General features: G+C 42.9%; 1 long non-coding RNA gene across 1 annotated transcript; it reads right to left on the bottom strand.

Annotated features, from left to right (window-relative positions):
- Nucleotides 1-3,589: 3,589 nt before the first annotated feature.
- LOC115646421 lies at nt 3,590-11,563 on the bottom strand. Its single transcript, XR_003999020.1, has 3 exons — nt 11,277-11,563; nt 6,164-6,287; nt 3,590-4,032 (listed from the first exon to the last, which is right to left on the bottom strand). It is a non-coding gene; the product is annotated as an uncharacterized LOC115646421 (long non-coding RNA).
- Nucleotides 11,564-12,794: the final 1,231 nt, after the last annotated feature.

Below are 12,794 nucleotides of genomic sequence, written 5' to 3'. Positions count from 1 at the left end.
TGAGGCCATTTTCTGATGCTTCAGACGTAGGTGCAAACCAGTCAGAACATATCTAACTAAACATATACTGCTATACAGTGGGGGAGGTAGGAAGTGGGAAACAGAGATTCCTTCCTGTCCCCTGTAGGTAATCAGACTGCACTGTGAAGCAGGAAATTTGTTTGCCCTTAGCTGGCAGAACTAAATATCAGTAATTGTGCTAAAACTCTTAACCATGACAAGTGAAACATTCTTAATAATGTGGCATTATATGCATTTTGAGATACAATAACACTCCCATCATTTAGTAATCTCTGTAAATGAATCTAATGCTGAAAACTTGGGAATGGGTGGAGCATCTTCTTTAACTTCTTCTTCTTCCAACTTCAAATCTTTTGTCCCCACACTGGCACTGGATAATATCAAATTCTTCAGTGTTTGTGTGTGCACAAATGGCATTGAATCACAACGATAGATAATGTGGGTACATCTTTTCTCCAGATGATTTACAGGTTACAGACCTGCCTCTACTTTTATTATTAAAACTGAAAACAGATTAAACTGGACTGATTAACTGAGACTTCAAACCCAGAGGCTCATTCTATCAAAAAGAGGTCCTTTGACAAAGCCCTCCTCTCAGTAGCCTCCCACTGCATTCACTTGCAAATCACTGTATGCCTGGCAAAGCCTGCACTCCCCCCAGCCCCAAACCTTCTCATGTTGAGCACTGCGGCTCCATCAGCAGCAATATCTCTCTGTGTGAGGGACGTTTCTTATTAATCATGGGCACTGAATGGAAACCAATCAGACAGAGAATCCCTTTGGCTCCAGCTCCCTGCCTGCCTGAGTTAAAAGTGATTTTGGGAGAGAGGGAGCCCTAGTTAGATGCAAGTACATCCAGCAGTGGAGATACTGTAACAGGCAGCAGAGGGAAAGCAGGCAGAGAAGCAGCACTGAGCAGTGCATCACAGAGCCAAGCTAGATTCACTTTACATTGGTGAATAAGGTAAGAGGATTAACTTACTTTAGCCTTGGAATTACTGGAAGTAAAAGTGGAAACTTTTCTTTAAAGGAAGTTGTTCAAAGCAGTAGTGATCCTTGATTGTTACCTTTTCTGTTCAGGTTTGGTTTATTTTATTTTCTGGAATAAAGTTGGGGGGGTGGATTTTAAGATGTTGTTATAAAAAAATATTGTAATAGACTACTGAAAGTTGAAACACAAAACTTGTAATGTCTGGTTAATTTCTTTGAATATTATAATATATACATAGAGACTGCTTTATGTATATTAGGAAGCTTTATGCTATTATACAGTGTCAACATACAGTAAGTTCTATTTTATTTGCATTTTAACAGTATATCCTAACATTTTTATGCAGAGTATTCTCTCTCTCCTGTTCTGAGTGTTAGCTGCAATCCCCCCTCTATCTTACACTTCTATTTTTATTGAAAGGTTATAGTCAGGATTCACTCTAGATAAAAGGATAAACAAGAAGCAAGTTTTAGCCATTGATTTGAGTGAGAAAAATCCCTATCTCTGTAGAGCAAAAAGAAAAAAATCCATATTTTACATGTAGTTGATACAGCAGAAAAAGTGACAGTCAGTTAAAATGACTGTTAGCATAAGCTTCAGGGACCTGGAGAGGTAAAGGTAATGCACCTTGGAATATTCTGAGCAGCAAGTCAAAGACAGCCAGCTTAAAGTATAAGGCTACTTTCAGAAGTGCCAACTGCCTAGCCAACATGATATTTAGAAACAGCAAACTGGATAGAAACCAAGGCAGAAAGAATGAACGGCACAGTTGATATTTTTACTTCAAAGTAACCTGCAGAATGCAGTTACCTGATAAACAACATTTTTTACACATACAAGAAACATGCAATCACACCAATTCAATTTCAGTGAGCATACAAGTCTCAAACAAAGAATGATGAATACTAATCTTAAGGAAATCAATATTCCTTGCAATAATGTAGTAGTGTGAATACCGTAGCAATGTGCATACTGTACCAATTTATCCTCTTGCAGACAGTTGAAAATGATGAGTCAGGATAATAGAACAGGAGCTCGGTTAGGGTAATTTCCTTTTGCAGCAGACAAGTTTACAACCAGGAGTCCAATCCTGCTCCTAGTAAAGTCAGTAGCAAAACTGCAGTTGACTTTAATATGAGCAAGTTCATGCCCCAGAGTGATGTACTTTACTTCAAGTTTCTTATGACACAGGTAAGCCATGCACTTAAAATAGCTTAGCTAGTAGGGTCAAACATCTTCCTTATTAATGATACTGGTCATAATAGTGGAGTTTGTTGAGGACAGGTGTGAGGTTTTTTCCACCCCTATAAAGGATATTAATTAAATTTTAAACATGAATAGATATACAATTAAACATTTAGACCTTGTGCTTTACATTTTGTTGTGGCTATTTAGAACTACATCAGAGGGAATATAGTAAACATAATAAATGTGCATTTGCTGCTATACATGGAGATATGGCATTTCAATATACGGTACTGCCATGTGGATTTACAATCTAGTAGTTTGGATTCAAGGTGAGATTACATAACATATTGTCACCTATTGTAATGTTTTATAAGCAATAATATAAGACTTTTACATGAACAGGCATGTTATGTAGTCAAATAATTATAAAAGCATGTCCCTTAAAAAATGAATAATGTTAATCTTAAATGAAAAAGCACGTCTGTTTTATTTAATATTGTAAACCACCAAAGTTGTACCCAATATAATTATCACATCTCTGTTTTTCTCTTAATATGCTTCGACTAGACAAATATTATTTCAATAATCACAGTTAACTGTTATACATTTGGGTACATTAAGGGATAACACCTATTATTATTTTGATAAAGGCTATAATAGGGATATTAATAAAATGCAATGTGTATTATATAGGTACAAAAAGAAGCTGAAAGACAAAATACAATGTGGCAATATAATATCCTAGTCTCTATACATTTTATGTCAAGACTCCTTCATGTTTTCTGTATAGAAGCTTTATAACTTGCCTGATGAATTGGCCATTATGAATAAAGACCGAAATTCCAGATATCCAGACTTCAGGATAACAGCTCATTTATAGAGGTGTGTATATTGCTTTCATCTGAATGCTTGTCAATAAAGATGTTAGTCATGTTGGGCTGGCAGAAATACTCCGTGATAATTGGATGAACCAATGAGAATAATTTAGTTTCCCAATTTAGGTGCCAAATAGAAAGTAATTACTTAACTCAGACCGCATTCATAAGGCTATGAATAGAAACAAACAACTTACTAGTAACATCTGATTGTGTGTGGAAATCTTTGAAAATTGAAATGGTTTCTGAAAACCTAGCCAGCCACTAGGTCACAGGTATTCAGCTGGCAAAAACTGTATGATGTGGGCAGGGCCGGCTCCAGGCCCCAACGCGCCAAGCGCGTGCTTCGGGTGGCATGTGGCAGGGGGCACTCTGCCGGTAGCCGGGAGGGCGGCAGGCGGCTCTGGTGGACCTCCCGCAAGCGTGCCTGTGGAGGGTCCGCTGGTCCTGGGGCTCCGGTGGAGCATCCGCAGGCACATCTGCAGGAGGTCCACCGGAGCCGCAGGACCGGCGAGCGGCAGAGCGCTCCCGGGGCGTGCCACTGTGCTTGGGGCGGCGAAATGGCTAGAGCCGGCCCTGGATGTGGGTGTTGTAAATAATATGGTTCAAAATTTCCTCTGAAGATCAGTTTGTTCAGGACATGAAACGTGGTAGATTAATTTCAGTTCCATCTGATGAATACTGCCAACAACCTGGCATGATATGACCCTTAAAGGCACATTATATCTGGTATTTTGCTTTGATTTTAGGAGGACACAAAAGATGTAGCAGCTGTTTTAAAATACAGAACGGCGATCCTGTCTTTATTTCTTCTTAATCAAGCTTCTGCCAAGTGCTCAGTGATGTGGCAGATCCTTATTGGAAATCAACACTCTGTTATGTTAAAAGAATCATTGTGTAAAAATTCTCACAGTTCATGAAGAAATCTTGTGCTCATGGAAAATCAGCTGAACAATCCTGGAATTGCAATAGTATTGTATTAATTCCCTTTTCCTCAGTGTGTACTATTTAACTGTAGGATGCTGCTGAAACAAAAACCTACACAAAGACATTTCTACTCTCATCAGAGTGCCTTCTGAATTTCTAGGGCTTGCAGCAGGTGATATATGCAAATGGTATCTGGAGTAGCACAAATATTTGAACATGAATAGGGACGTCTGAATGGAAGCCGACTGCATTTTGTGCGTGTGAGTTTATGAAAAGTAATTTTGGGAGAACAAAAACCAGATTCCCTCAAAAGGAAGAAATACAGTGAAGGGAAATGACTCACAAATCTGAACAAACAGAATACCAGGAGAAGCAGTCATTCCTTTCACATTAAAACAAATATCAAATTGATAACAAATTTTGCTGGAGGATTAAAAAAAACAGATTATTGTGTTGTCTTTCAGGGATCGATTGTGGTAAAAAGATCTATAACTTAAAAGTCCTCTCACATTAGAAGCTCACTATATTTTTGTCTTGAGTGACTAAACAAGAAAGTAGCATTATGATCAGATGATTGTTCATGTCATTCCTAGTGGACCTAAGCTCTGCTCCTTGGAATTCCATGGAATTTAATGAGAATTTTATCGCTGACTTCAATAAAGGGAGGATAAGGACCACAGAAGATACTAAGTATATATAGGTGCAGCCTAGAAGAAAGTTCAAGACTGAGAAAGTGCTATAGACAAATAATTGTTCAATCCTGTATGGAAAGGAGTGGCATGTCTCATTTGCTAATAATAATAGAGAGGAAGAATTATTCAGTGTTTATGACACTAGCCTAGGATTTGGGAAATCCAGGCTCAGTTCCCTGCTCTGCCCCAGACTTCCTGTGACAGTTCGGGCAAGTTTCTGTGCCCCAATTCCCCATCTGTACAATGGAGATAGTAGCATTTTTCTACTCAAAGAGTTGTTGTGAGAATAAATACCTTATAGATTGTGACGTACATTGAGATCTATTAGTGAAAAGTACTATAACTTTATTATAGTGACGTAGCTCTTATATAGCACTTTTCATCCATGTATCTCAAGGGGCCTGACAAAACAAGAGAAGTAGCACTATCCCCATGTTACAGGTAGGGAGACTGACACACCAGAAGCTGAACTGACTTGCTCAAGATCATACAGCAAGTCAGTGGCAGAGTTAGGAATACAAGCAGCATCTCCACTCCAATATCTTATCCATTACAACACTGCCTTTACATGATAAAAATCTGCTCTTTAACTATTATATAGTCTCTTATGAAATCTATTATTTCAAAACAATGTTTTTATAGCAGCAATATGGGAATGCACAGCAACTTCCCATGCATGACACAGTAAGTATTCTGAAACCAGTGGAATGCAGCTTCCTATTTAGATTTCATACATTTTGCTAACAGGTTATCTAGAATATAAGGGACAACTTGCATTTTAGACCCAATTTTCCCTGTCCCAAACATGGCATCATTGTGGCTTTGTTGTTATAAACTACTGATTTCAAAAATGCCAAATCATAAAGACTCAAATGTGTGAGTGTACATTTGTTGGCTATTAAATGTTATCCACGTTGTTCTGACCCCACAGATCTTATTTTTTTACAGATCTTACTCAACATATGTCATTGTACAGAGACCCAAATTTTCTCTCAGACACAGAAAATATTTTAAAATGGCTCATTTAAGCACCTGGAAGAAGAGCTGTTGAAGTCTGCACAGTGGTCTAACACCACTGAAAGAGAAAAAAGTATGGGTAAGGTATCTATGTTTGTTAAAAGGAAAATGAAGTCATCATTAACTATACCAGTAGACCTTCTCAATATTATTCTTAGGGGCAAATACTCAGCTGGTACAAATCATAATAGTTCCATTGAAGCCAACTGACATCAATTTACACCAGCTGAGTATCTGCCTCTCAGTGTCTATGCCATCTGACAGTTTATACAGGCGTATTTCATTTATCCCATTAGTTTTGGAAATTGAAAATCAATTTCACAGGTAACGAGTTGATCCAAAACCCCACATTTTCTGCTGATGAATAACACACTTTTTGGCATGTCTTAACAATAAAAAAATCAGTGAGTGTGAAAGTATAAGTGTTCATAAACACAAATTAAAAGGCATACCTTGTATCAGACTCTTAAATCTTCATATGAAATGATCAGCATGATTAATATCTTCCATTTTCCCCCTTCCTCCGTCATTCAATATGTTATTCACCTCTTGAGGAGGAAGTGAAAGCCATTCATCCTTTACATATGATTTGAGATAAAAGACATAATGCCTAGATATTATGAAAGCAAATTGGATTATTTTAAAATTCAGCATTTTCATGTTATGATATGATCAGAAGGTGCTAGTAAACTGGTGAGATATAAATTTAATGAATCAACATAATCCCAGGTCATGGGTGGAACTTGTCATTCTTATTGAGCCAAGCATAGTTCAGGCAACATCATGGAAGGAATGATTTAAAAAAAAAATCATATTTAGGTGAAAGCAAGCACCAGACTAAAATGGGTTTCCTTGGTATTTTACAATGTTACTTCTGTCAGATGGTAAATCTATTTACTTATTCATGATGCTCTTCATCATAATATGATAATACAAATATCCCATTTGATATAATCAACACATGCTCGCTTGCTTGCTTCCTTTCCTTCTCATCTACCTGTTTTGTCTGTTTATTTGAATGTGGCTTCTATGAAACCTGTGGAAATCAATCTGACCTTGCATTACCCAATAGCCTCTTGTAAAACCTGTTGTTTCAAAAGCAGGTTTCCATAATCTTATTTATCAGAAGGCAATATAGAGATTCTACCAGGTTCTTCAGCACTTACTTGCATTAAGTAGGATTTAGTAATCAGAGTAGTCCTGCTGAAGCCAATAGAATTACCTTTGTGAGTACAGACCAGACGTTTGTAAGAAAGAGTTGCAGAATCTGGCTGTTTAAAATGACCTCTGACTGACAATAATACTGCACAATCCTGTCACATGGAGTTATAATAAATATCACATTGTGGAAGATATTTTCCCCCTTTTTTTTCTATGTCTGAAATAGGTATAACCTTTATTTCCCTATGCAAAATAAAATAAAATAAATAAATAATCCACAAATTATATGGGCCTGAAGGAAATAATCCATGTTAGACATTAACGTTTATTTCTGATCCTTTTTATTATATTCATTATTATTATTATTCCGAATCCATATTGTAGTTAGTGCGTAGGAGCCCAAGTCATGAAGCAAGACATTATGGTGCTAGGCACAAAGCCAAAAGATGGTCCTCTGCCCCAAAGACTTTACAACCTATGTGACACACCTCATGTTTCATGTCTAAGACACATTTTTGGATGACATTTATATCTTTCTATAGAAGGCAGTGTGGCCCAGTGGATTCCCAACCTTGTTACTGCCTTACTGTGACCCCATCCCTGCAGTTAAATTTCCTCATCTGTAAAATGAAGATAATGATATTTACTTCTTTTGTAAAACAATTTGAGCTCTATGGGCATAGCATGTTAGAAAGAACTCAATATCTATTATTATTATTATTATTATTATTAACAAGACAAGGAACACATATCACTTTAAAACAGGGCTGCCCAGAGGATTCGGGGGGCCTAGGGTCTTCGGCGGCGGGAGGCCCCCGCCACTGAATTGCTGCCTACGACCTGGAGCAGAAGCAGCTCCGGGGGCCCAGGCCCCACGAGAGTTTTCCAGGGCTCCCAAAGCGAGTGAAGGACCCCGCTCCAGGGGCCTTGAAAAACTCTCGTGGGGGCCCCTGCAGGGTCTGGGACAAATTGCTCCACTGGTCTCCCACCCCGGGGCGGCCCTGCTTTAAAACAGTGGTTCTCAAATATTTTCATAGCACGGATCACATTTTAATACAGAGATTGCCTCAAGCATCACCTACCCATCCATTCATAATCCCCTAGGAGGTACCTCCTTTCTATCCATGGTATCATAACATCCCTGTGGCAAACATGCACCTGTCAACATGTCAAAGGAATATTAACAAAAGTATTTAATATACTTTTAGCTTCCTTTTAATGTAATTTAGAATCTGGAAATAAGGACAGGGAGCACCAGCCACATGTGAGCAGGCAACTTTCTGCAAAGCATCTGCAAGTGCTCCATGACCCACCAGAGAACAAGAGACCACAGTTTGAGAACTTCTGCTTTAATGTGATTATTCAGTAATGGCAAAAGTATCCCTGGGGGTTGCAAGGTTGATGAGAAGAGGTTTGTCAGCACCAGAGATTCATTATTTATTTGGAATTCAATACAAAAAAAAAGGATACTTATCTTGGGTTCTAGGCACCCTGTGCCACTAATTAAAATATTAATGAACATTAGTGCAAATATGCCATTCAAGAATCATTACAAAACCTAACAAGCACTACATTCTGTCTTGCCTCACCATGTACCAGGGTTTCTCAAACAGGGGTCACCACTTGCGTAGGAAAAGCCCTTGGCGGGCTGGGCCGGTGTGTTTACCTGCCCGTCCGCAGGTCCATCCGTGGTGCCTCCCCTTCCAGCAGCTCCCATTGGCCCAGAGCAGCGATCTGCAGCCAGTAGGAGTCACGATCGGCCAGACCTGCGGATGGGGCAGGTAAACACTCCGGCCTGGCCTGCCAGGGGCTTTCCCTACACAAGCGGTGACCACTGTTTGAGAAACCCTGCCATATACCCTACACCACATCATAATCATCGGTCTACACACACATTAGTGAATTATCCTTTCCCATCTGGAGATCAGTGACTGAGCCCAAATTATGGCACATCCTAATAACTAGTGGGCATTAGCACATTACCAAAATGCCACACAATTTGATGTAATTCTTAAAAAGATGAATCTAGGTAAATAATGGCTCAGGAGTGGTCTATCAAAGTTGCTATAAATCAGGACTGAAATACCTTGGCATTCGAGTGCAAACCCCTGCCAACATCATCTCTAGTCACTGCTACTTTCCCCTTTTACAAAAAATGAATTAATGGCTACATTTTAATGCAAATATGTCCCAAATAAGAGCCTACACACTAGTTAGCAGCTCCATATTGCATATGCCACTCAAGTTTTTTGTGGCTAGATGGACACACCAATACTAGATAACAATAGTTTTCCCTGAAATCTACTGATTTTTAAATGATTTGTTTGAAAATTACTTGTAGGTTGAAATGTACCCAATGGCTCTCCAGATATTCCATTGTGCTCTAACACAGGTTATCGGCTATCTTTAACTCCTTGCAAAGCTGCATAAAAATGGCTGATAGCACTATGTTAGTGATGCTCTCGAGTTATAAAGACAAAATTTGTACTGTAATGACCCTAAACACTTCCTTGCAGATGGAAAACAGTGACAGAGGCATCTGCATGGTTTTTAAATTCTTAACCAAGAGCAGTATTTATGCTCAAAGTTTATATTTTGTCTGGGACTGAATTAAGGCATAGGCACCATAGGCCCAAGCCTAAAGTCCTATTTCTTATTATGAAAAATGAGAGTCTTGCCTTTCTTTCTTTCTTCTTAAGTAAATTACTTGCTTCATGGTTTTGAAGAAAAACTTGAAAAATATGAACCAAGTGTAACCAATGCAGTAACATCTGCTTAGACTGCAGACAGCCTAAAACAACAGCTCTGAGAAGCGTGAACTGATGCACATCTCTCAATAGGGTGTTATCTCCAAGATCTACTGCCCTGGAGGGCCATGCCAGCACTGTCCCTTCAGGGAACTCCACACGGGGCAGGAAGAGAAGAGTGTATTGGGTACTTCCTCACCCACCGAAACATATACATCCAGGCTACCTCAGTAAATAATAAGAGGCCCACCTCTTCCATTCACAAAGGGAGGAAGGGGCCCTGGAACTTCTCCTAAAGGGACAGGAGAGTACTATGCCACTGTCTCCTGAGAAGGAAATGGGCACCTTCGCACTGCCACTCCAAGGGCATGAGAGCAGCTCTGCAGAGGTGAAGGCACAGGCGGCCTCAAATTGTCATGTGCCTATGGTCCTGGACAGGGCCGGCTCCAGGTTTTTTGCTGCCCCAAGCAAAAAAAATTTTGGCTGCCCCCTCCCGCCCCCCAGACAAGAGCTTCCCGTCTTGCCCACCAGTGCGCCCCCACTCACACCCCCTGCTGCCCCAGCACTGGGCTCCCCCCCAAATGTGGGATCTGCTACCAGCACACTGCAGCTGAGCCCTGGCCCAGCTGCGACTCTGTCCCCATGCAGGTGGAACTGCTGGGCAGCGGCCCGGCTGCGGGGCGGCACAGAGAACACGGCCCCCTCTCTGGGCTTCATGGCGCTGCTGCTGACTGAGGTGGATCAGTTTGTGCTCACCGCCCTCACCCCCAACATGCTGGTGGCCGAGGACCTGGAGAGCCCCCCGGATCTGCTGCTCTTCAGCCTCATGGTGCCCTGGCCCAGCCTCAGTGGGAGGGAAGGCGAGGATCTCCGGCTGCGGGGATACCTGCTCAGCACCGATGAGCCCAGCTGGCTGCTCACCCCCTCACACACTCCGGGAGCCCCTCTCAGCGCCACTGAGCCGGGGCTCAGCTCCAGGGGACCCCGTTTCCCTCCCTCCCCAGCTTCTCACACACTCTGGGCAGGGCTGCCCAGAGGATGCAGGGGGCCTCAGGCAAAGCAATTTCAGGGGCCCCTTCCATAAAAAAAAGTTGCAATACTATACTATAGTAACATGTATTTGGAAATGTAAAAAATAACTAGTGAAACACATTCAAAAATTAATTTGTAATAATTTCAAAATACACCAAATACATTATTTAAAAACATTAAATGCTTTACTGGTAAGTATACGTTTGCAGTTACATAATGGGCTGTTACTGGGTGATGGTGATGGTTGTTGCCAATGGGCTGTCACTGCCTGGGGGCGGTGCTGCTGTTGCCCAGGGCTAGGTGGGGAGCTGGGCTCTGGGTTGGGGGGTGCCCGGCTCACAGGGGCTGGGCTCAGGACTGTGGGGAGATGGGGTCGGGGGTTGTCCGGCTCAGAGAGACTGGGCTCGGAGCTGGGGGTCAGGGCTGTGGGGGGAATAGGGTCGGGAGGGGGGTGTCCGGCTCAGAGGGGCTGGGCTCAGAGCTGGGGGTCAGGGCTATGGGAGGGCTGGGGCGGGGAATTGTGCCCAGCTCAGAGGGGCTGGGCTTGGAGCTGGGGGTCAGGGCTAGAGGGGGATGGGGTCGGGGGGTGCCCGGCTCCGGCCCAGCCCCTCACTATGCCGCTTACCCTCTCTCCCCGACAGTGCTGCAGCGTCGTCGTGTCTCCAGCTGGGCCTGAGTTCGCGCCGCTCAGCTGCGGCTCGCAGCCCCGCCCCCTTACCAGCTGAGACACCGGGGGATGGGGAGCCTCCCACATACCCTGCGGGGCCTGGAGAAAATTGCCTCACTTCCCACCCCCCGTGCCTGGGCAGCCCTGACTCTGGGAGCCCTTCTCGTCACCGCCGCAGCCCGGGCTCGGCTCCAGGGGACCCCGCCTCCCTCCCTCTCTCCCCGGCTCCTTACACACTCCGGGAGCCCCTCTCACCGCCGCCGCAGCCCGGGCTGTGTGAGGAGCCGGGGACGGAGGGGGAGCCAAGCCCGGGCTGCGGCGGCGGTGAGAGGGGCTCCCGGAATGTGTTTGGAGCCGGGGACGGAGGGAGGAGGGGTCCTGCTGCCGCTGCCACTCCCGGCGGCGCCGCGTTGCCGAGTGGGCTGTGCAGCGCGCCGCCGGGCTGGGCAGTGGGCGCGGATCCTGGCTCGGGCGAGTGGTTGTGGCACGGCCGGCTCCCGGCAATGAGGCCCCAAGCAAAAAAATAAAAACAACAATAAAAAAAGCGGGGGGGGCGGAGTGCCGCCCCTTAGAAGGTGCCGCCCCAAGCACATGCTTGGAGGGCTGGTGCCTAGAGCCGGCCCTGGTCCCGGATTACCTTAATCCAGCCCTGATTTCGTTGCAGTACTATGGAATGCTGCACCATTGCAGGGGCTAAATGAGCCACTGTTGAAAGCATAACAGCTACACAGTTTGCCTACACAGTGTTTGCATCAGTAGTGCTTGAGCCTCTGCTTTATAAAGTATGAAAGCTGCTATATAAAACATTCTATTAAGGGATATAAGTAGGGGAAGATTGCTGCAGTAATGGAAAATAAATGAGCCACATAAATTTTCTGCTCCCCTCACCTCAAATTGATTAGCACAAATTAAATTTCATGCTAGTCAGCCTGAGCAGTTAGTAGGAAAGAAATCAATCCTGAACTCCCGGTGACTGTGGTAAAAATATGTTTGTAATGTATGCATGGCATGTAAACCATGCATGTACTTGCATCATAATCTACAGGCATGACAAAATCCCTATGGAATATATCCTAGCCAGGATCAGACTATGGTGAGATGGCTAGATGTTTTGGGCTAAGGGAAAAATCTGCTGGCTACCTCAGATGTGCAGCCTTGAGCAGCAATTCCAGACTAATAAATATCAAAGAGGAAATCCCAGGGGAATAGCTGCTCTGCACACACTCTCAGTGCAAAAGGAGAAAGTTTAAAAGATTAATAACACAATTTGTTAGTAATAATACCTAGCTCTTATATAGCACTTTTAATCAGTAAATCTCAAAGCCCTTTACAAAGAAGGTCAGGATTATGATCCCCCATTTCATACATGAGGAAATTGTGTCCCTAAGAGCACCTCAATGCCAGATGATACTGTTGTCATGATATTTACCCCAAAGATGGTATGTAATATATTATGTATAAACTAATAACTCACTG

This window comes from Gopherus evgoodei, chromosome 2 (assembly GCF_007399415.2).
Source record: "Gopherus evgoodei ecotype Sinaloan lineage chromosome 2, rGopEvg1_v1.p, whole genome shotgun sequence".
Taxonomy (NCBI): domain Eukaryota; kingdom Metazoa; phylum Chordata; order Testudines; family Testudinidae; genus Gopherus; species Gopherus evgoodei.
The sequence above is the reverse complement of the archived record's forward strand: the minus strand, read 5'-3'. Positions and strand labels throughout refer to the sequence as shown.